At 38.1% G+C, this 26,207-nt stretch overlaps 1 protein-coding gene across 1 annotated transcript in view; it reads right to left on the bottom strand.

Annotated features, from left to right (window-relative positions):
- Positions 1-26,207, bottom strand: part of LRRC4C (leucine rich repeat containing 4C) — a 512,204-nt gene that overhangs the window by 206,391 nt on the left and 279,606 nt on the right. The window lies entirely within an intron of this gene.

A 26,207-nucleotide genomic window follows, 5' to 3' on the forward strand; every position in this document is an offset into this window, starting at 1 on the left:
ATGATGCAGACAAAAACATTACTATATTTTTTGTACTTTTGCTTTATATACAGAAAGCCAAGACAATTAATTTCTGACTTTTGAAAGCTGTTGTATTTACTATAAAGGTTACATGGCAGAGCTCATTTATACTTTATTAAATTTCAAGTCCCCCAGAAGATAACAGCTGAGTTATATTCCCTCCCCAGATGCGCTAGTTAGTGTTATAATGGAATTAAATATCGCTCACTCCAGGAGCACTAGCAGAGTCAGGTTTTCATGTGAATTGTTTATTCTAATAATATAAAGAAGATAGAAATTTTACATAGTGGGCAGAAAAACTAGAGAGAAGAGTGGAGGTGGTAAAGCAAAAACATCAGAGATAGGAATAAATTCCAAATTGCCATTCATTCACCGGAGTACAAATGCCACTGACCTAGTATCAGGAAGATTATCAGGTGTTTATCTGTCTCAAATGTTATAAATCACCCATTAAAAAAAAGGTTTTGCATATGCCTCAAGAGACACTGCAGCCAAATTGATCCCCTGGAAGCTGTAGCACCTGTGAGTATAAATCACAGGATGCCCAGTGAGGCTGGGATTTGAAATTTAGCTGGAACAGTTCAGAAAAGAACAGACTAGTCTGCTCTGAGCTGTATTAATCTGCATGAGTAGCATCGGGGAAGAGAAGGGAGGGGGTATGAAAAAAATTAAGAATGAAAATACAATCGAAACAGTCTGTTACAGAGTTTAACCCCAAAATGCTGGAATTGGGGGTTAATCTAAACCACACAGAGAGGAGCTGCTTTTCTCTTTATATTCCCTGATCATAAACTTAGAAGAGGACTTTGTTTAACGGTGGTGTTATACCTTTCGTAACAATTGAGTATGGGTGCTTATTTTAAGCCTTCATTCTAATTGCTCACTGTATGATTAACAGAGAAGCTGGCAAATGTGAGCTCATCATTTCACGTGATAGCTGGGATCACAGACTCATAGAATGGTCTGCGTTGGAAAGGACCTTAAAGATCCAACCAAAACTCACCAAAAAATAGAACTGAAATGCTATTACTGAAAATCAGATTTGATTCCTGAGTAGATACCACAAATGTGTCTACAAATAGTAAAGGCTAGGATGTCAACGTAAGGTCCTATTGTGCATGGTTTCAGAAATGCAAACCCCATGTTGTATACTCTCTTTACAGTTTTTCTTTCCAACCCCCCTGCCACGGGCCGGGACACCTTCCATTAGATCAAGTCGCCCATAGTCCCATCCAACCTGGCCGAATGAGAACTCCCAGATCATATTTCATCATTTAACACAAGCGCTGGACAATCACATACGTAGATTTATAAAAGAGGACACAACACGTAATTTGAGAGCATTCAGAATTATCCTAGAGCCATGTATAGTTTAAGGATTATGTCTGATATCTCTCAGATATTTGTTAAACAAACACAGGTCAAGTAGAAAAACAAGAGCATACGTTGCTAACAGGCTTTTCAAGCCAACTTTATTAACAGCTACAAAATATTATAAAGTCCTCAGCTGAAAGTTGCACCAAGAAAACAAACAGTTATTTTCTATCAAATTCCCCAAGAGATGCTGAGCCTGCGGATTCCAGTATTGGCATAACTTGGGGGTGGCTTTTAGAATAGATTGCACCATTTGCTTTCTCATTACAGAGGCAATCTAAAGAACCACTGTCATCTAGAAAGAGCAGGAAATTTTGAGCCTTAAACATTCCACTTCGTTCCAGCCCAGAGGTGAATGCATATTTGAAGGTAAAATAATAAATGTTGTTCACAGAGCCCTTAGGTACCCTCAAGGAGTAAAAGGTTCTATATGAAAGCAAGGGATTATTTTGCTTGTCTGAAATGAGCGAAGAAAGATAATGACTGGCCCCATTTAGAAAATGAGATGCAAACAATTCAGAGAGGCTTTGGATCATGTGAGTTCTAATGCTTCTGCTATTACATTCTTTTATGATTGAAGCACGACTGTTTGATGAAGCATTTTCTTCTAAATGACACTATTGAAGACATTAATGAAGCAGGAGACCTAGCGAGTTAAATTAACATTTTTAACTTTCAAAATTTATCCTGATTAATATTAATTAGGACACAGAAAGTATAATAGCTAACACTAAAGAATCTAGAATAACATTATATTTAGTGTCTTTTTATTTGACTGACTGTGAGGCAAAGAGACATCAGGAAAATATGTCTTTGTTTATGCCCAGTTAATTTGCATTATGGCAAATTTTAGTCACTTCTCCATTCCAATGTCAGCTGTCTCAGACTGCTGAACCTGATTGGGAGGGATAGTCATGAGCAAGCTCTTATTTATCTAGAATTGTTGTAATGAAAGGTTTTTAAAGCAGCCTCTGTACACAAAAAAAACCCCAAAAACCTATTATGTTTAATTATAAAAATAAACACAGGATTATTTTAAAATTCAAAGTTGAAATAAACAGTTAGAACATGTTTCAAAAAACCTATCTGAATTTTGTTTGGATTTACAGGTTAGATCTATTTAGGAAATTTTATATTTTGTCCCAATTTAAAATAAGGAACTATGTAAAAATTTTGAAAGTTGTTTCAAAATTGAAGAAAAGCATTCTTTAAATGCATCTTGTTTGGTTGGCATTCTTAGGAGCACCTGTTTAAATTCCTACACAGATTCTTAATTATAATTAACTTTCATTCTCTTAATGGCCATTTGTTAATTTAATTTATTAAAAAGAATTTTACCTCCTTTTTTACCAACACTTATTTTATACATATCCTGTGCTGCACCTCATCCAAAATATGTCTAAAGACTGAAAATACATATTAATTTGTTAGAGCTGACTGAAGTTAATGTCCTCACACTCTAAATCCAACCCAAACAATTGTCACTTCAAAACCATGAATGAAAATATTCACCAACAACAAAATAACTGAAATCAGCATTTATTTGTCTGACTACTGTAACACCTAATCACCTTTAACAGTAGATGCTACAAAACCACAGACACCTTGGAAAGCATAATGCCCGCTGTATAGCATTAGTAATTTAAGACCCCAGTAAAACAGAATGGGAGGACACGTTCATACGTACACATTTGCATATATAATTTTTACAGTTCGATGCATGCACACGTACATGCTATCTTTTAAGGACAATGGCTAGATCTGTTGCCATCACTATAAAACTTTTGTATCCCAGGAAAATTCAAACAATCTGATATTCAAATTTAGAGATTATAGTGAGCCAACCAATCACTATTTTAATAAACAGATACCCACCTTATGTTTGTTGTATTTCAAAATGTTCTCCCATTTTACTTTGAAGATAAAAACTAGAGGGAATGTACTATTTGATTGCTTTTAAATTTTGAGGAAGGTCCAAATAAGAGTTCAAACTAAAACAAAAAAATTATTCTACCCGTATAAATTTCTAGACCAGTTCTATATATCAGTCATACGGAATTGGGAAATTCTATAAAATATCAATATATTTGATTTGTTGTGTGATAAGAGGATTGCCTTTTTTATCTATCTGCTGTTTTCTGAACTGTAGGTTGCATTTGGTGTATATTTGCATATTTTTACTCTACAGTACTACTTACTAAGTGTTTTTAGCAGATGAGAGACTTACATTCACCCCCATGGCTGCGACACTAAGGAGAACCAATAAATACCCCAAGATTTTCAAGACTGCGAGATTTCACAAAATGCAGCATGACTGCCACAAAGCAAATCACTACCCTGACTAGACTAGATTTTGTGCAGCCTTATATCCCTGAAGTAGTGAAAAGCAAGCAAAAGCACATGCGAGGTTAAAAAACCTGTAAAGCAGAAGCTCCTGCACTGTCACCCCACCCCACCGCATACTCCAGTGTCACCCCGTGCTGTCACCTATTAGCCCCCCGCTGCACACCTTCAGTACCTACACACCTGCTGCTCTTGATCATCCTTTACAAACCTAGAGTAAGCTCCTTCTTCACATTAAATAAACACTCTCCACATTTGAAGTGAGCAATGAAATTAATAATTTCCAAATCCAAAAGTACTGCAGCCAAAATTATCACCGTCCCTTCAGACTCAAGCCCTCCATTCCCACTACATCTACCCAGCTTGACAAATTGCGTTCTCTGCTTAAGGAACCCACAGATTTAATTTTGGTTGAGACAGTTAACAGTCAGGTCCTTCACTCACCTACCCATCCCTTCCTCATTACAGGATTACCATTTTTAGTTTCAAGACTAACTTCCCATTTGCAGCTTGTCTGAGCATGCTACTTAATGGTTAGGTCCATTGTCTACTTAAGGCTACTACAACTCTATCAGAAGCTAGGACATCTTCCATCTGAGGTACAGTGCAAGGATCTGAAACACTGCTTTTACCCCAGGCCATTCTCACTCCTTACACGACCCTACCAGAGCCTCCTGGAGACACTTCTAAATCAAACCAACTCCTGCCCCCTGGATTACAGAACGCTGAGAAATCAGTCTGAGATGGATCCAGACATTGTACATTCTATTTCTTTTGTGAAGTAACAACAATCTGCTACGTTATTACCAGGATTTCTGAGTCGCCAGGCATGAGCTTTATCAAGAGCTTTACAATTTCCTACCTGCCTATTAAATGGGTCCTTTCCCTTTGAGCAGGAAGAATTCTCAGAGGAAAGGGACAGTCAGTTCCGATATATGAATAAGATTGAAAACTATGAACATCTAGACTATACAATTATAGAAGCACAAGACTTTGCACCTACAAGCAGCTGTTACTGTTTGCATATGCAAATTCTAAATAAGAGCCCCACAAGCGTAATTATCATCTGCTTTGTCTCCTGGGATGAGTGGGTCCTGGGAACACACGTGAAGAGACACAGATGTTCTGGAAGTGCAATAGCTTCTCTGAAGATTTACAGTTTTTCATCTGTCTTTGTTGATGGTGCTTGAAAGTAAATTTCTCACATGTCAATGTTCCTCCTTTCAACTTGGCCCTTTATACTGGGCTCACACAGTTACCTTTTTAATTTGTACAAACAAAATTGAGAGAATGTGCTGTGTCTTTATCCAATTACCTTTCTCGCACTGAAGAATTAATATTGTAGAAACTTCCTTCAGCAGCTTGTAAGTCCACATATACTGAGAAACCAACCCTACACTGGAAAAAGAAGGGCTTTTTGACGAAACTATTTCTCAGCGATCTCTGTGAATCTTTGCTAAGGTCGTTTGGCCATCCCTGTGACACGCAGCAAGAGACAAAATTCCACAACCATAATGTGCCACAGAAGGAGAACAGAAGATGACTGTAATATCACGCATATCTTATATAAGAATGAAAGCAAGGAATCCCTTAAATACAATTTCCAGATCACCCTAGAAAATGGAACAATACCCTCCCCAGTACAGGGAATGAAGGGAAGGCAAAAAAACCCACCACAATTTAAAAACAGACAGAACAAAAAGAAACAGCCATACTAACATAGCAACTTGACAGCCATACTAACTTGACCTGAGGAGATTAAATTTCCTTCTGACCTTAAATATAGAGAGAAATTTAAACCTAAAAATATGAGTAGGATACACCAATGAACCAGTTAGGAGAATTTAATTCCAGTGCAACTTGCCACCATATTGTGTCCCCTTGAGTTTTAGTTCTAGTCATTTAAAAACTGAATTTTGCAACTGCAGAAGAATAAGAAGACAACAAGAAAAAAACTTTCCTGGCCTCAGCAAATGACTGGGAAAGCTCTGAAGTTTAAGATTAACACAAATAAAAGTGCCAGGACATCTGTCAGCACAGTTTAGATATACTAGAACACCAGATATCAATATATTCACAGTTCTTATACCAGGAATTGGACATATTTATATATATTTTTATATATTTATATACTCTTTCATAGGCTTGTTTCAAGCCTCACCTTAAAACCAGTTAGATTCTTTGACTTCACTCTATAGAGAAATCATTCTAGAACTTCACATCTTATTGAAGACCTCCATCAAAGCTACTCTCAATTTATTTATGATCGGTGAAAAATAATTTGTATGGTTTTAATCTTCTCCTTTAACAGAAGCATTTTTCCCCTCCTAACATGTTTATAGAAAATTGCTTAATCTCTACATTTCAGCTGGACTACATTACACAGGTCATGTTCTCTGAACTGCCCTATAGCTCCCCCTACTCTAAGCATGTTCCAAATCTCATTATTTCATCTTAGAATAGTATCCAATATGTCATACTACATATTGCTTATTAAACAATGGCTCTGATATTCCTCCAAGGCTGTTCATAATATTATTAATATCACTTAATGCCTTCTAGAACCTCCTTTGTCATTTCCCTGCTACCTAACACTGTCAGCAGATACTCCTTCTCTAACTGACCAATACGTTCAGATACCCCCCTTCTCCCACCACCTCCTACTGGTAAATCCCCAGGCTATACCTAAACTCCTAGTAGAGGTCCCTTCAAGCCAGACTTTACCACCGGATTTCAATCTAGAGCAATTATTTAGAACAATATCACGCCCTGGTTTTCATTGTTGAATGATACAATCAATCTGTGCCTAATGACAGCTCTCACACTTTTGAATACAGCCTTGTCTAAGAAATCATTTATCTTATTTAAAAAGATATTGTCATATTTTTACCTCCAGCTCTGAATGAAAAAAAAACCCAAAAAGGTGCAAGTTCTATGTTATTACCATTATTTATCTGTCCTTTACTAACAAGTCATGACCTCATTCTTATTAGGACAACTTGTGCACCTGTATATATGTATTTACATATACTCATATATATTTAAAAAGGCCCACCACATTGACAAATACAACCCTTACAGCTTGAAGGTGGAACACAGTATCTGCTTAACAAAACTTAAACAGAGTGCTTCCAAATGCTGTTTTAAAATTGAAATTACTGGTGAGGAAAACATTCTTTCTAGCATTAAAATGTATTAGAAATTTAAACAATCAAAAATAAAATGCATAAAACATTTTCTAAACATTATAAAATATTGTTTTCATGCTATTGTGTTTGTAAGCAATGTCTTTTTTGTCCTTTTAAGTATTTGAGGGATTTTTAGGAAGTCGTTAAAGTATTCTGTATCATTTACTGAATATTAGATCAGCCGCAAATTAGAAACACCAATAAATGTTTTCATAACACTTCCAATAAAAATGAATGCAAACGGTATATCTATGGAGAACGATGAAACAAAAATAAAATGTCAAAACCAACAGTTCCCTTCAAAATTGTTCCTGGGATTAACGACCTTTTCAATGAAAAAATATCGCTTCAAAACCAATCAGCTCTACAAACTATTTAACAGAAATACATTTAGAACAACTGTGAACTGCTCAGTCAGTCTGAGCACACAGAAAAATGACTCGCTACGTGATTTTGACGCAGGTGACGAGGCTTCATGAACAACGGAACTCAATGTGCTTAACCCAGCAGTTGAGAATGGGGGACTGGCTGCTCATTCCGTCTGGCAAATGTCTAACCAAGGTCTGTATTCCTGTGACACTTATTGAAGAGTCACTGTTAGGAAGTTCTTCATTCAGAAGTACACGCACATAAGAACCAAATTTCCGCAACAGTTGTATGCGTGATCTGAAAAACCTACAGTTATTTTGTACCAGACTTCCAGTGTGCCTCGCTCATAGTGCATAATTTTTTATTACTCTCGAGAGTCTTACCAAATGGGGTATGATGTTTGAATCAAAGTGGGGTGCTGAACATGTGCCAAGGCAGGCAGCAAAAGAACTACTTTATCATTTCAGCACTTCAGCCTTCTATTATGATTGCATTGGCACCTTTCCTAATGTAAAAGTAAGTTTAATTTGCAGCAGTGCTATATGGAAGGTGTGCTGTACGAACCTTGAATTTTAATGTGAAACATTCTGGATAATTTTCCACACAAGATATGGAAATTAGTGAAGTTCATGCACTTGGCTGCCTCTAAATCTGAAAATGCTGCAGATCTGCAGAAAGAGTTGAGCAATTCTGAAAATGAAAGATCATCACATGTGGACATAAGACACTCCTAGTGAGTTAGTGACTTCAGTTACAGATGTTTGAATCTGCAGCAAACCTGAAGCTTTTCTTTTTAAAGTCATATAACACCCAATGCTCAAGAGAAGGAATACAGCATAAATGCAAATAAAAGATTCTTCCACCTTCCCTTACTTAATTCACTGTATTTCAACATACCAGTCTCTGGAATATCAAGCCTTGTGGCCAATGGCTTAACTCTCACTTGCCTCTATGAGTCTCTGTACGACCTGTTTTAGCTCTGCCCTCTCTTCATATGGGTATGTCGGAGTCACCATTAGCCGGGGTCCTTATTTCTCCGTGCGGGAACAGAAACGACGCAACACCAATGTGATGATCAGGTCGTCCATCTTTTATTATAGTTATTGTTCTAGTTTTCTTCTATTCCTTTTCTGGTTCCATTTATACTCTACTAAGTTCCGTACACGCACTCATCTATCTTCTAATAGGCTACAGGTCATCTACACGCGCTGTTCACGCGCCTCTACAAGCATTTGCATTGGTTAATTGCAATTAGCACGTAAAGCCCCAAACTTGCCAAAACTCCCTTATCTCATACCCTGTTTTGCTCAGACTTGTGTGCTTTTGCTGACCACAGGTGTTTCTCACTTATCTGCTGTCTTGTGTGTTTTTGCCAGCCTTATTTTGCTGGCCTTGTCTTCGTCCTTGCATTCTTCTGTCTGCACTAACTTTCTCCCAGCGCGGCCCAGACTCCTACATGGGTACTAGGAGGGCCTGCAAGGATAAGGGAAAATTAACACTTCAAAAGTTGTAATAAAATTACATGGTTGTCATCACTCTCATTTTGCAATCTCCACACTTCTCTTTCTATCCCTCTGCCCCCATCACATTCTTCTTTGCCTACCAGACTGTCTCACTCCTCTTGATTATCAGTTATGCTATCACCTATGTTGATATATGAGAACCGTATGAGGGAGAAAATACCATAACAGATGAAATGCATACAGGACAAAACTTTCTATCTGAGCCTAGCTCAGATGACCCTGAAGTCAATGAGTTATTAACAGGGCAGTTGATGTAACAACATATAGTTTGCGAAACACTAGAAAGATACACAAAACTAAATCTTGTAGGCTTCTGTAATTAAATGACTGCACTGCATCCTAGATCAACACCTTTCCTATTGTTTCAGTCTCCAGTTGCCCTGTCAACACAACCCCTCTGCCTACATCAGGTACTTCTGCTATGACATTATTTCCAAGCTGCCACACCAGCAGTTTTGCAGAACTGTTAATCTCCACAGAGTTCAGTGGGCTGCAATATTTAGGAAATCCATCTTGACAGTAGGCCACATGAAAATATCACTGGTATCTCAGACTACAGTTAGATCTCCAGAAGTGGAAGTTCAGTGGAGTAGTTTGTTTCACCACTCTTAGTTCCCAAGGCAAGCCTTTTCACTAGCAACCCCCAAAAACACAGCTACATGCATAGCAGAGGTACATCCCTCCTGCAATTCTTTTCATCCTAAACAAAACTCACTTCTGAAAGATGAATCAACTTGCACAGCAGACAACGGTTGTGATGCTTGAGCTGCCTTATGGACTGTTAAGATCCAGCCTGATGGTACAGTCTTATCATTTCACAAGCACATCTTTAAATATTTCATCAGCAAAGGAAAAAAAAATAAATTGGGTTTGGGTTGGGGTTTTTTTTGGGGGGAGGTGTTCTTCTACATGGAAGAACCAACATTTTAACAAAAGAAGCCAGCAGGAAAAGGATGGTACTGAAATATGTGTATATGCCTGTATTTAAAAGAAAGCAAATGATAGGTTATCAGCTTGGATATGCCACGCTCCATCTGATCATTGCTAGATGTGAGCAATGAAAACAGAGTTAATGTCCCATAGTGAAAGCAGAAGTGACAGTAATGCCCAAGAATGGACTTTTACACAAAGAACTCACTGGAAAAGCTCAAATGTCAAGTGTAACAGAAGTTTACATTACTTCAGGTTTTTGACTTTTGCCCCCCATGCTTCCTTTTTTTTTCCATCCACACCAACACACACAGTAACACAATTTACAATCTGGTTTTAGCACAGCACTTCACTTTTAGTGATAAACTGTAGAGTGAATCAGCAGGATCCCCAGTGTGTGTGAAAAGTCCTCGAAGTCAGAGAAAATAATTGTTATTCTGTCACCTTCATGGGCAGCGTGTGCCTTGAGGATGGACAGATTGTAGCACAGACTAAATTCAATTGGACCTGACATTTGTTAATGCTACGTGCCTGAACTAGAAAGGGGGTAAGTTCCAAAATAATTTTTTAGCCTTTGCCTACTCCCTGCTGAAAGGGAATCGGTATTTAAAGCTTCAGTGGATCCCTGCAGCAAAGACCTTACTCAGTTTCCCCAGACATCTCACAGGTATTACCCAGACCCTCCCATCTGCCCTAATACATTGTGTTTCTTTACCAGATGCATCAACGTATTTAAAAAAAAAATGGAAATTGTAAACAACATGGTGGATCATAACACAGAAAACATATCTGGAGGCAAACATGTTTTTTAGAATTAAATAAGAAAGAAAAATAAAACAACTGGGATTCTCCATAAGCTGAATTATACCTGTGTACTACACACAACTGTGCAACTGTGGCTAGGTTGGTGGGCCTGCAGACTGCAAGAAATAGCAGAATTTAGTCCTTTGTGTATAAATTCCTATGACCTATTAGAAATCACGGGCCTGATTTTCAGAGATAGTGAGCCTGTCTCTTCAATTTACTTTACCTGGAGATGTGTGTGCTCTGTCAACTCTCTTGGAAATCAAAAACCAGTAACTTTACATTATATTAATGGTCAGATTCTCAGCCTACAAAGGAGCTACACTGATTTATATCAGCTGAGACTATGCCTCTCATGCTGTGTTTCTGGGTACTACAGACTCTCTGCTTACTCTAAAACACTTAAAAATAAGATAAAGAAAGATGGAGATAAGATAGATGAGGTAAATTAGACAATAAGAAAAAAAATGTTATTTGCAAGTTCTGTCTTGATGCAAGGCTTTATAAAGTTGGTGAAAAATAAAATAAAGCAAACCTGGGGTATTACTATATTATAAAGTATCTAGTTCTGGCAAGGACTTCTTTGCAAAGCTCAAAATGTAAATGTGCAGCATACGCAAATCATTCTTTCATTTTATAGACAAGAACTAACGTAAAAGGGCTGCCTTCCGACAGATTTCAGGACCTATGACTATGACATAACCATTAAGTCATTTGTTTATAATGGAACATAATATATAAAATCACTTTTTCTGAAAGATGACCATACTTATCATCGGGGGGGGGGGGGAAGGAATCACAAGGTTTGATAAATAAATTATCTCTAAATTATTTTACCTATCCTGAGATACATGGCACTAACGACATAATACTGAATTCAGTTTGGTATGCACATCTATCTAGGATGCCATTGAAGGACTTGAACCCTTGTTCTTATAAGTATGAACAGCCCTGAAGAGATCCATTCCCTGCTCCCAGGTGTAAGGAGTGGATGGGACTGGAAGCACCTCCCTTTCCAAGGAAAGGGAAAAGAAAAAGCATTGCTTTTGCTTACAGCTTCCCTATTAACTCAGGTATAATTAACTGAGTGATGCCACTGTCTTCACCACACAACCTGAGACTTTGGAAGGGATTGTTCGGTAGGCACCTAGGAGCATTTCTAGGCAATATTATTTGCTATCACGTATATGTCTGTGAAGAGCAGGGAGGTGCTGTTGATACTTGACACTTTGAGGACATGTGAGACTTGGACTGCCCGTCTGCAAGGAATGAGATGGGGATCTTCTGCCTTGTTCTACTCCAATCCTCACCACTCGGTACTCTGAAATGCACGACACACGTCCTGTCAAGATCACGAGGGCTGGCCACCGTTGTTAAATGAACGGCTGGAAAGTTCAGTGCTGGTATTTGCTGCTCTATATCACAGTACTGCTCCCACAGACTCCTTTTCATCCTCTCCTGAAGCTAGTGCTGCTGCCTTCCTCATTCACCTTTGGTAGGCTGCCACTGCCAACTCCTTCTTAATTCCTGGTTTCCAGCTGAGCCAAGCTGACCGGACACAAGCTGACTGCATGGCATTCAAACCCTTTGCACAGGACTCCTCAGTTCCTTGAACTAGACACACAGACAAGCAGATTGGCAGTGAACAGAATCAGCTAAATCAGCTATACTGTACCACATAATGTATCACTCGAGTTCATGATACTGAAATACCAGATTTTTGAAGGTCACTGTTCCTGTAAATCTTTGTAACATTCAGCCAATTTACGTGAGAAGAACGTTTTCCTGTCTCACAAAGCTTGGTTATCCATAGCAATTTTTTTTTTCCTTTGGAGTTACCTAGGTTATCAGTACTCAGTATTACTTTTTGGCCCATGAAGATTTGTCTCAGAACTTTATAGCGTGATGTGGAAACAATGAAGATTGCCTTTTGGATATCTACAGAGGTTTTCCAGTATCCCATAACAGGGTGACATGATTGAATGTTTGCAAGAGACTGTTAGAACATGCAATTTTAATGCAATGTACTTTGATCTCAAGCTGATGGTTTGGGAAACTCCCCACAGTATCACAAGGGGCACTATTCTGTACACAGGACAAAAGTCATTCCTTCATTTGTAAGAATTTTATAACCCCCTAAAAATAAGGCATTGAGTTCTGGAAATACGAAGTTTCACTTGTGTAAACTGGAATTTTTAATCCCAGTTCACATGATTGTTCTCGATTCTGAAAATGAGACAGACAGAGACACAAACTCCTGTCAAAGCTATGCCAGGAAAAGCTGTTTCTCCTGCACTTCAGAATATGTGTGCTTGTGTATTGGTGTAACATTTGTTTTCACTGGTCAGACACTCACTTACTCCACTAGATTGGTTCTGCACGGACACAGAGCAGCTGCATGTGGCAATGACACATGGAGCTCCTCTGTACAAAGAATGTTTTTAGACTGGGTATCTATATTTCACTGAATGGGAAAGAGAGGATGTAGAGTTTTATGTTTTCCCTCACTTTATATTCCTTATCAGCAGAATAAATCTCAGTTTGTCAAGTCTGTAGAACTCCTTCCCCTTAACTGTAAAGAAAGAGGATACAGAATTAGAATTCCACGTTCAACTAGCCAACTCTGAATTCTCCATCTTTTCCCTGCTAGACTTATTTCTCTCTCTCATCCATGAAGAGTGAATGAGAGTCCTCAACTTTCAGAGGTACCTACTCAACTTGCAGACACTCTATATTGCCCAGATCCTCTAGAAATGGATGCTGGCAGTTACAGATGTTAGTTTCCAGTGACCACTCTTCCTACTAGCTTCTAAAATTATCTTCAAATAGTATGAGTAACCCGTAACTAGACAGCAGAATCCTTTTACTTTTTCACAATACGGATCCAGTGCCTGATACATTCCACCACCGATATCTCTACAACACTTATTTAACACCTAGCTTCTAGCCATGTCTAATCTTTCTTCATTTCCCCATTTAATCTGATTTCACTCCCCTACAGTGCATGCTTACATTTAAACTGGCTGAATCAACTTGGCTAATTTCTATTGGGTACCACCTATCTAATTTACCTCACACAGCCATAAAATGAAATGATTCTGTATTTTAACGACATAAACAAAAACAAAGCAAAAAAAAAAAAAAGATCCACAAGCATTAAAATATATTTTCAGTTCAGTTCCTGCAGTGTTCTATAAACAGAAAGGTGTTTTTTTCACATGCTATATGACATTATAAAATGACTTGTTAAAGGGTTTAACAATTTTGTTTCCATGTTAAAGACTTTAGAACTAAATTCATCCAAGAAATGACTTAACTCTTTTTAGGTCTGCAAAGCTAGCAATTTTAACAACTTGAATCTACAGACTTGAGAAGATATCTATTCTCAGCATGGCTATACATATAGCCATGTGAGTCTTACCAGTTGGTCTTTAGTGCTGTTTTGGTTGATGATTCATTTATTCTGTAGGTAGAAATAAGTATAGCTAATGAGATCACAGAAACCTTCTGACAGCTTTGATGTGAATACAATCCCTATATTAAGAGCAGTGTGTGGAGGAGTAAAGGGGGGGATGTTCTCACTTGTTATTCGAAATAAGTTTGGTGGATCTCAGCACCATGCATAGCAGACTGATGTTCAGAAAAATCACTGTCAACAGTCAAACTAAAACTGGCACCATTCTTGGCAATAGTAGCAAAAATTAACGATTAAATGGGCACAGAGAGACCAGAACAGGCCTGTGATGCATTTGCTGCAGGGAAAGTGTCCTGAGAAACTTGATGTCGACCCCATCTATGCAATAAAACTGTGGTCAAGGCTACATTTTTAATTACAAATCCTTTTAGTTTTTAAGATGTATGGAGTAAATTTTCAGATGGTTTTAATCTGTGATGCTCTATTTACTTCAGGAAAGCTATGCTAATTTTCAGAAGATTTTCAAAACTTCTCATGACATTCCTTAAAAAATATTTGTAGTTGTCTACCACCTTAACTTTTTATTTGCTATGCCAGTTGTATGGTGTTTTTCCCTCAAAGCAGGCAATAGAAAGGATCCCACTAAGCAAACTGAAATGGAAAGGGGTACTGAATTTTTCTTGGGTCACCTGCAGTGGGATTTATTTCACCTGAATTTAGCTATCTAAAAGTCAGACAGCTGGTCTAGACTACATACCTAGGCAGCCTTTACATTTACTTGGCAAGCACGGGTACCTCTCCAGAGGGCCATTAAATTCATTGTCCTGGTTTTGGCTGGGATAGAGTTAATTTTCTTCCAAGTAGCTGGTACGGCGCCGCGTTTTGGATTTAGTGTGAGATAATGCTGATAACACACCCATGTTTTAGTTGTTGCTGAGCAGTGCTTATCCCAAGTCAAGGATTTTTCAGTTTCCCATGCTCTGCCAGTGAGGGGGTGCACAAGAAGCTGGGAGGGAGCATGGCCAGGACAGCTGACCCCAACTAGCCAGAGGACTATTCCATACCATAGGATGTCATGCCCAGTATAGAAACTGGGGGGGGGGTGTTGGATGGGAGGGGTCAATCACTGCTCAGGAATCAGTCAGTGGGTAGTGAGCAATTGCACTGTGCATCACTTGTCTTTTCTTGGGTTTTATTTCTCTCTCTCTTTTTGCTATATGCATCTTCATTAAAATTATTATTATTATATTTTTTGTTATTTTTGTTACTGTTATTATTCCTTTTTACTTTCTTTCAGTTATTAAACTGTTCTCATCTCAACCTGCAAGTTTGACTTTTTTCCCAACTCTCCTCCCCATCCACTGAGTGGCTGCGTGGTGCTCAGCTGCTGGCTGGGGTTAAACCAGGCATCCACCTAAGCCTGAGAGTGCCCAGGCAGCAAATCTCTGATGGTGTGGCCACTGCTGAGCAATACACGTGTCTGCGGAAAGAACTGTGAAGCTAACATCACAGGACTGCTCAGGAGTCCCACTGCAACTCCAGGCTGAGCCCCATCGCTTAGCAGGAAACAGAGGAACCCTCAGAAGCTGTTACCCTCCTCCACCTATGAACTTCTCTGCTAATGCTAGTTTTCTGAGGTATGCAATATACATCTTGCAGCTCTCAGACTTACGAAAATTTTGGCATTGTAGGTCACAGGATCAGAAAACTTGTGATCTCTGCTATAGAATGAGTTACATTTTTGAAAACATGTTTTATGTTATCACTATCTTTAGCTGCAAAATAACAGAGCAGCACTACAGCTGCATAGAAGATCCTCCTTAGGTCTGAGGTCAAAGGCGGCTAAAGGTAGAAAAAGATCTTACACAGTTTTATGCGCCGCACTCTTCAGAAAAAACCCAGTAACAACATGAAAATTTTAATGTGCTGCAAACCTTTTGTAAATCAAATAGCATTAAAGCAATGTTCATTCTCAAAGCTGATCACTTTTCCATCTTTCTACCGAGCAGCACTGGGGAAAGGGGAGAAATTATTTTTTCTTGTGTGCAGAATCTAGGAGTTTCTAAACTCATCATTCATTTTTCTTTATCTGTACACAGCAATAATAAGTCAAAAATACTTTACATCAGCACCATGAAGCCGGGAGGAAGAAACCTTCTAAGCTCTCTCTGGAATGACAGAAATGGGAATAGGACTGAAGACACCTTGGGCAAATGAAACAGAGAGACTGAGCAGCCCCAGACAAGATGCTTCTACACTTGTCTTCCCCTTCCTTACATTTGGATGCACTTTGACAGCATAACATCTAAAAGCCATTACCACAGTCTGCACCATGACAAAACTTGCAGTTTTGTTCTCTTCCTCTCATGCTTTGGCTTTTCCTTTAGAACACCCTGACTCCATATTATTCTAAATATAGGAAGCTTTCACTGTCAATGAATTGCATAAAAATTCAGTGAAACTTGATTAAACTTTGCCTGGATAGCTCTGACCTACATTTATGATTAAAAAAAAAGGCAAAACCCACGGTTTTAGGGAAGTGTAATGGTCTTAAAACTTGCATTCATGTGACTTGCAAAGCTGTAAAAGCATTTAGGAAGTACAGGTTTTTTACCAAGTGAAATGTATGGGTTCCATAAAGCCAACCCTTAATTTACATTGAAGTGAAAGTCTACTGGAAGGAAGTGGGCTGCTAATTCAGCAAAATCTCTTTCAACAACGAATTAACATGCCTCTGGTCAAATCTTACTCTTCATTTTTCCTACTTCTCCCAGTTTAGCTCAAGCTGACTGTGCTTTAACCAGTCTGAAAAATATCAAAGAATTCAGTGAAACAAGCTATGAGTAGTAGAATTGCCTCCTTGCCCTGCCTCCACCTCTAGCATTTCATGGATTAATGAGGCTAAACGGCAGAGGACAAGCAATGCTGCAAGGCTGTTCCTTGCAAATCAGCAGACCTGGTTTGATTGGTCACAACCTGAAGACAGCGCTGCAAGGGTCTTCCCCTAAAAAGAAACAAACGAAAAATACAAATGGAACGATTCGTTGAGCTCTCTGTGAATCTGACAACAAATACACCAGTTAGTGGTACATACCATTTTGAATCAAATCCCATTTTCAAAAACATCAAAGCATTTACTCTGAGCCTAGCAATCGTTCTTCTTACAAACTGAAATCAAGTTTTAGCTGTTGGAAGTTAGTAAGCTTTAGGTACAGACATTCCCACAAATTAACGTCTCCTCGTGTAAAAAATATAATAATTCAAAGAGCAGAAGAACTAACAAACAAAAAGCACCCTATCCCAATCACAAGCAAATAAGAATACGGAGAAGGTGTTAACAAGCCAGGGTTATTTCTTCTAAACATGCATTTAGAATCAATACCAAAAGAGAAAAGATTTTCTTCACGGACAGAAGAGTTTTACAAACTGCAGACTCCACCTGACCTGGCGAAGTGCCTGCACATCAAGAGCTGAACTAAGTCCATACACCCTCTCCACAAATCACATACCTCTGGTGTGAAGGACAGGTGACAAGGAGAACAAGGATCTGGATGCTATATCATCAAATGTGAGTGAATACCGTGCTGCATTTGACAAAACCACAGTTAAGTGACTTTCCCTCATTCTCTTCCCCTTGCTATTTTGCTTTTTTATTGTTTAGTTATATAAAGTATGCACTTTACTAGATCTATAGCCTTGTATAATTGCTGGAATAATCTCCTGAGTGATCTTCCCAGTCATATTGGCAGTAATCCAGAGAAAACACTGTAGTAAACATTATGGGTTTAACTTCTCTATTTATTTTTACAAACCTGTTTACAAAGCTAAACTACATACGGCCCAAATCTGTAAGGCTACAAGAATCTGAGAATTTCCTTTTAATGCAATTGCTAAAGAATCATAGACTCATCTAATGCGATCAACTATTGCTAATACAGAATCCTAATCATACTGTGTCAGAAGTAACTCTTTTTTGCCAAGGAATAGAAAGAACCAGAATAATAGTAATACTAAACTATAATACAGCACTGTATTTTGATAGTATCAGGAAATAAAAAATTATATTCTTAGGGTTTCTCAAGTAATCTGGTGACAGATAGCTTAGACATAAAAAGCATGGTGGATTAAAATCTTACATCTAGAATCAGGACGAAGAGGTTAGTGGATAATAAAATATTTCTATAGAGTTCAGTATTTTTGCAGATATACAGAACTCACCGAATTTAATTCAGCAATTTGTTATTTTGTTATTCAGTTTATTGTTGTTATCTGTCTACTAAAAAACCTGTAATTTTAATGATGCTGATTCCCGTAATGCTAAAATTTATCATAAAACCTGATCTGAATGGATGGGTGAGTTATACTGGAATATCAACAAACCATATAGACAGATTTGATTTTGAAAGGAAAGTATTGACAAGCTTATCTATCGTGGAGTCATCAAATTCCCCAAATTAAGGCAGTCTGCACAGTTTATACAAAAATTAAAAATTACAAAAATCTACGTCAGCAACTGGCACTAATTCTGATGCCAGCTACGGTAACAAATTGTTCCCATAGTGCAGGTGCGGATGAGAACTGCATCACGCTAGCTTTGTACAAATACAGATGAACTGGATGGTGGATGCTGAGGAACAAGAACACAACATCATGGCAGACAAACAGCAAGAGGCTACTGACCTAGAGAAGGGCTGATCTCTGTACACCACCAATTTGCATGCAACAGAAAACTCTTACAGGTACCATGAAAAGAAAAGCTGTAAAGAGAGCTTGTAAAAAAGTCAGCTCTGAAAACATTTGTGAGGAACCCACTGCAAGCATAAAGGTTGGTCTGGGAGAAGAAAATCCCAAGAATCAACTTCATGCTAATAAAAAAAGGTATATTTTCAAAACTAGGGAATTATAATTGGTAAGGCAGGGGTAAATATTTTCAAGCACAGACAAGCTGACGTTTAACAGAGAGACAGAATACAGTAACTGAATTCCAAATAAAGGCTAGTATGGCAAATAATTTGTCCAGCATTATTATCACATGCATTCTTCAAAATATTTTTTTTTTCTGGAAATCTCTGCATACCACAATCATGAACAGAAACATTCTCATATTTCTTTGTATCAATGCATGTGCTATACATCAATTAATATGTATATTTCTAAAATTAATTAAAATAAAGAAGTACATAAGTTTATAGGTCAATAAGTGCCAGATTGGCAAATATGGTAATTGAAAATCTGTATTTCTCCATGTACAGAATAGTTAATGGTCATGCTAACTTCTGCTATACTTTCTTCTGCCTACGTGTCTTAACACTTACCCGGTTGCATCAACAACATGACTTTATTTCCATTCCTACCTTCTGAACATACTCCTAAACGCTAAGTGCATGCCAGTTGTACTTAGAGAGAACTTGTTCATAAAAATAACTTTTGCCATATGAACATCTATCATTCAGAACCTGGAGTGATCACCACCGCCTTTTCTTAAAAAAAAAAAAAAAAAATTACTTTTCACAATTGTTTATATGAAATGTAAAGAATAATCTAGATGCAAAAAGATAAGCCTCTGATTACTGGGTAGTTCAAACAACAATTTGTTAACACAGAACATTCTTAAACATATGATCATTTAAAATATACATTCCCAGAAATACATTTTATTTATCTGTAGCACTATCCATATATGAAAATAGAGGAACTGAACTCCTGAAATTCTTAGTGCCTTAGCTTCTATTGACTTTGAATTTGCAGGAAATAAAGAGTGCTGGAAATCAGGTCAATGGCTCAAAAGCATAACCTCCCAAAACTAACATACCCTCCTAGAAGCAACCATTGGCCCAAGCTAGGAAGTTCTTTCGCTACTTCACTCACAAGCCCTTCTATTCCCTGATCCAAACTGAATCCTTTTTTACAGATAAAGAAATACATGAGCCTACTGAGGTTTTACTGACCCAACAGGCTCTAAATAATATCCCTGATGATTTCTTGGCATTTGGTATCACTCGTGACCTTTGTTTTCTAAGAAGGATTATTATTACCTCCTTGCACTGTACATTTCCCTACAGGATATCACCAGCCATATGTCAGCCTTGCTCCCATATACAGCTCAAACAATTCCTCACATACTTCTAGTGTTCACTGAAAATTATGTACTATTTACTTCTGTAGTAATATCTAGGTTTTTTTCAATTAAATGTAGAGTTCCAACATACAGTTAACACACTCTAATGTATAAAATACAGAGACTTGCTGGTATCAGTAATTTAAGTGTGCTTAATTTTAGATAAATCACACATATTAAGCCAGATATGTGAATCGAGACAGTAAAAGATAATATTTTTAAAGACCTTTCTAGCATTGCAACTAATTATTTGGTTATATACCATTTTGGGTGATGTTCCTGTGATAATGCACTTAACCATGAACCTTTGATCTTCACTTGTCCCCTGCACTTTGCTCATTAATTCATCTTCACAGCCTATTCTCTCTCATAAGCCACTACAGAGCCTCATATTCTTTCTTTTCAGTAATCCTTACCCTCTGTCCCATGATGTGGGAAACATTCACTCCTCAATCTCTTAAGTTTTGATACCTTATAATTTTACAGAGTTGGAAATATGAAGCTTTAAGGAAAAAAAGGAGAGAAGAAATAAAAAAGACAGACAAAAGAAAAAAAGTTATCCATTTCAAGTGGTTTATCAAGGATCTAAAATGCCAAAACATCTATATGCAGATAGATAAGAGAAACAATAGTCATAAGACTATTTTACTACTTGATGTGTCGCATTCCAAGATGGGGTCTAGCATCATATCTACGCTGAATCACAGGGCTAATATTTTTCTTGTTTTTTTGAAAGTGTGGTGAGAGAGTTGTAAATGGGGTGTTATTAAGAACTGCAAAAGTTCTTAACTTATATCAGTGTATTCAGTAGCTTTAACAGTACTGAGCAACGTTATTTGTTTCCTGCCAAATGCAAACTTGAAAGCATTTTTCCATAATAACAGCATCCTATCATTCCACAGAGAATTTAAACTGTAGATTTCCAGTGCAATGTATGATCAGCAACGTAATGATGTAGCTTCATGTGGAAACTACCTGTGGTGGCAGCAGGAATGGGGAAGAGAAACTCATTTGACTCACAAAGTTGTTTGCTTAGAGAGAAAGGCAATATAGTCCACACCTTGACTCAGAAGCAGAGTTGTCCATAAACTTCCTATCCCTCAAAGAAGGCACAATACTCAGACATTTATGCTAAATATTTCAAAGAGACTGTGGGAAATGAGACAAATGGTTCTCATGTATTTCAACTGGAACTGTGCTCAAATTTCCCCTCGTGAAAATTTCCTCTTTGAGCACACATTAAAAATAAAACCAGGGTTATATAGATGGATGAAAAGTACTGATGCTTACAAAATTTCTGTCACTAATAATTTTCTTCCAAAAGAATTAATCTTAGTATTTATAAGACATCCTTTATTCCAACATATTTTTACATATTGAGAAGCATTTCTGCCCTCTTCTAGACACGATTCTTATAGCTACCTTTTAAATTTGTTATGAATTTCATAATTCAAATACCCTGGAACACTATCAGAATTCCTCGGCTTTCATGTTTCATTACAATTCAAATACAGGCCAAGTTTTCTAGAGATTTTCAAACCATATTGAGAAACATGGATTCAGTGGCAAATGACATCTCTGAGAAGGAAGAAAACTGATGCGGAAATGCTTAAACCATAAATATATGATGTCTTGTGACCAAGGTAAGATATTACAGTTCTGGTAACACTTCTACTTGCTTGGATCAAGCACTTTGAAGTGTTACTAAGAAAGTGAAAGTTCAAGAGAACATAATCACAGAATCACAGAATTATCTAGGTTGGAAAAGACCTTGAAGATCATCCAGTCCAACCATTGACCTCACACTGACAGTTCCCAACTACACCAGATCCCTCAGCGCTGGGTCAACCCGACTCTTAAACACCTCCAGGGATGGGGACTCCACCACCTCCCTGGGCAGCCCATTCCAATGCCTGACTACCCATTCTGTAAAGAAATGCTTCCTAATATCCACTCTAAACCTTCCCTGGCGCAACTTGAGGCCATTCCCTCTTGTCCTATCACTCATTACTTGGTTGAAGAGACTCATCCCCAGTTCCCTCCTTTCAGGTAGTTGTAGAGGGCCATGAGGTCTCCCCTCAGCCTCCTCTTCTCCAGACTAAACCCCCCCAGTTCCCTCAGCCGCTCCCCATCAGACCTGTGCTCCAGACCCTGCACCAGCTCCGTTGCCCTTCTCTGGACAGGCTCAAGTCATTCAATGGCCTTTTTGGAGTGAGGGGCCCAAAACTGAACCCAGTCATCGAGGGGCGGCCTCACCAGTGCCAAGTACAGGGGCAAGATCCCTTCCCTGTCCCTGCTGGCCACGCTATTGCTGATACAAGCCAGGATGCCATTGGCCTTCTTGGCCACCTGGGCACACTGCTGGCTCCTGTTCAGCCGGATGTCAATCAACCCCCCCAGGTCCCTCTCTGACTGACAGCTCTCCAGCCACTCCTCCCCAAGCCTGTAGCGCTGCTGGGGGTTGTTGTGGCTAATCTTGTGAACATTTCAGTGAAATGTGCTAGTAAAAGCAGTGAGCTAGTCCTCAATTAGAAAGCACCTCCATCTTTGTGCGGCTGAACAGTAAGAAGCAGTTGTCATCAGTTACTGGCTGCAAGAGTTCGTATTATCTGCCAAACTACCTTTACCTGATGACAGTAGGTCAGTTCCTTGAGGACTCACTCCGAGCACTTACAGCCAGTTCTTCATCATTCACCTAAGGTCACATGAAAACTGCTTAAACCAAAAGGATTTCAAATATTTTTAAATATATTTGCTCTAGCTTTTTGGTTTTGGCATTTGGACTTCTGTCCTTTGCTTTTTTGCCCTCCCCCATTAGTCTCACAGTAATTAGTCTCTCACAGCTTCTAAGTCTGAGAAGTTAGAGTACCAATATTGAAGTTTTTAACATTTCTCACCTAAGAAAAGAAGATTTTGCTAAAACAGTCTTTTAAATTTCATTGGTCAGTTAGAAAACCTTTCGCAGGAAGGACAGTTTTATAGGAAGGTCAGGATATACGCATTTATGATTGCAACACCACCATTTCAAAAATTTTTCGAACACCAGTCTTTAAAGCATAGTACATTCATGATCAGTCTGATCCATCTGGGGCATGTTAAAGCCTACATAGCTACAATATTTTTTCATTATTTTATTACAGTGGATGTTGAGGATTATACTACCTGGATTACAAAGTCATTAAGTATTGAGCCATTATTTTCAAGTGATGTTTTGTACTTAAAGCCTGCAGAAGCTGTAAGCATAGTATCTGCTTTTCTCACAGTGCATTGGTTCTCATCCTGCCCCTTGGGAAAAGCTCCAAGGAAATTTTGCTGATGCAGATGACAAAGTCTGAGAGGACACAGGTTCAACGGGTTCAATTCATTATCCAAACTGAGTATGAAATTTTGAAAATAAATGCTACTGACATATGATCTGTTGGTGGTTCATAACAAGCGTTATTTGGAATGTTTGCCTTCTCTCAAAAAAAAGGTTAGTTGTCCAGACTTTGAGATGTAATGCAGAATTTGACCCATAAGAGCAAAATGCCTAAGGCACATCTATTTATCTTCTTAGGTGATGGAAGAGAAAGATATAGCTCAGCCTAAGGGCTTTCTGAGGCTCCATTGAAAACAAATTATAGATGTGTCGACTCTTTCAGAAGAGAACTGAATTTTACATAAGTCCCTTCCTGTTTAAAAGATATCACAACTTTCAAACCTTCCATTTCCCCAAGTTACACCAGCTGAAGAAGATAAGGTTATTTTTTGTTGTTAAGATTTTTATGAAGGGATGTGGTTAAAAATCCTTACTACTAAAGTATGGGTAATGCACCTGAACATTTTTTGCATTAAAAACTGTTTATGAAAACTCCTATTTTTGTTTCCTTTACAACAGAACTTGTCTAAACAATATGATGTTATTTAAAGTTAAACCACCCATGAAAAAAATGACAACACCGTAACAAGTGTATTTATTGCACACTACTCTAATTGCTAGAGTTTTGTCCAATTTATGTCCAATATTAAACAACAAGGTTTTGTTGATCCTGAAAAACCTGCAAACCTACCATTTGAGCTGAAGGGGGAAAAATAGTTTAACTGATGTAATACATCCCTGCATCACCATGACAAGCTGTGGTGTTGACAGCAGGTGACCACCAAAGCTGCTCTATCACACCCCTCCTCAGCTGGATGGGGGAGGAAAAGTATAATGAAAGGCTCGTGGGTGGAGATAAAGGACAGGGAGAGATCGCTCACCAATTACCATCACTGGCAAAACACTCAACTTGGGGAAAATTAATTTAATTTATTACCAATTAAATCAGAGCCTGCCTCACCATGGTCTTCACCATGGGCTCCAGCGCCTGGAGCAGCTCCTCCTGCTCCTTCTCTATTGACCTCGGTGTCTGGAGAGTTCTTTCACACATTCTCACTCCTCTCTCCTGCATGTGTTGTGCAAGGTGGTTTTTTTCCCCCCTTCTTAAATATGTTATCACAGAAGCGCTACCACCATTGCTGATGGATTCGGCCTTGACCACTGGTGGGTCTGTCTCGGAGCCGGCTGGCATTGGTTCTGTCGGACACGGGGGAAGCTTCTAGCAGCTTCTGGAAGCTTCTCACAGAAACCACTCCTGCAACCCCCCCACTACAAAAACCTTGCCATGCAAACCCAATACACAAGCCTGGGAATTTCTCATATTATTCAGAAGATAATAGTATGAGTACTTAGATGATATAAACACCATATATGCCATTTGTGCTTCCTCAAGCAATGTAGAAAGGATACATTTCAAGCAGACGTTTATGGAATGTTAATGTTAATTCATTCACGCAACAATTCTCTTCTGCACTATAACAAAGCAATCCTAAAATGTATTCTTAAAAATCTTTCTTGAAGTCTAAGCCTGACAATGGTACTATCTGTACCCAGATATACAATTTGAGGAATTTTATATATTAGACAAAAAAAATCCTGATATGACCTGTCAGGGAAGAGCATGCAAATAAAACTCCTGAAGCTGTAAGACATATATAAATAAATGAGCAGAATTCCACCCAGCAGGTGGTACACAGATTGGTGACAGGAATTCTCAAAGACGAGTGGCAGTAATAGGATAAATACCTATAGTACAAAGTTAGTTTAAACACTTTTTTCCTAAGGGAAAGAGAAACAACGACTAAATATCAAAGCAGACAAGTCTACATCCATCATGTTTTCACATTTATTAGATTTAGAAATTAATTTAGAATTTCTATCTTTCTTCAATTTTCCTCTAAATTAATACTAAACAATACAAATTTATTCAAATTTAACTCACCACCATCTTTGAAAGTTCTCCAATTGTACTGCATCAACACACCAAAAGCTTCCATAAAACACTTCTCAGCAGTCTCCAAAACATGACATTCATCATTGTCCATTAATTTCTCATAGTGTTATCATAGAATATAGTAACATTCTACTATAAGGCATAATAAAAACTACTCTTCAGTAAAATGATTTTCTATACATTTGAAAAGTACCAAAAAGAAAACAAATTATTCTTTAGAAGCAAATAATGTTCTTCTGTGATTTATACATATTGCTTCTCTTTGAGGGGAAAAAAAACAATTGAAAAAACCCTGCTGTTCTTATAATATCATTATTTCTATTTTTGTCCGTTTTTAACCTGGAAAGCTTTTGTTAGGACCAGAATGGTTGTGGAACTCACAACCTAAAATAATTCTCAATTAATAGCATACTCACACGTAGAAAAAAATCTCAGAAAACTCTAATACGAGCAAAAACGTAATTAGAACTGATTCACCACCAAAAGGTTTGAAAATCCATTTAATTATTTGAAAAGTGAGCATTTCAAATGTAGTGCTGGTAGCCATCAGAATTCACTTTTCACAACCACGACTGTACAAAGATGTAAAGAAGTGAAAAATCAGACCGACGGCACTGGAAAGTCTTCTGTACCGTAAATTTCTCTCATGACTCAGTATTCCTCTGCACAAATACAAAATAGACTGTGCTCACATCAACACACTCTGATGTTCTAATAAAAGGCTCCATGCTTGCTGTCCCCCACATCCTTGGACTGCATGCAGACTTTTCTGAATGTTAATGAATAATACTTACACGTCCTAGATAATAT

The sequence above is a fragment of the Strix aluco genome, chromosome 31 (assembly GCF_031877795.1).
Source record: "Strix aluco isolate bStrAlu1 chromosome 31, bStrAlu1.hap1, whole genome shotgun sequence".
Taxonomy (NCBI): Eukaryota; Metazoa; Chordata; class Aves; order Strigiformes; family Strigidae; genus Strix; species Strix aluco.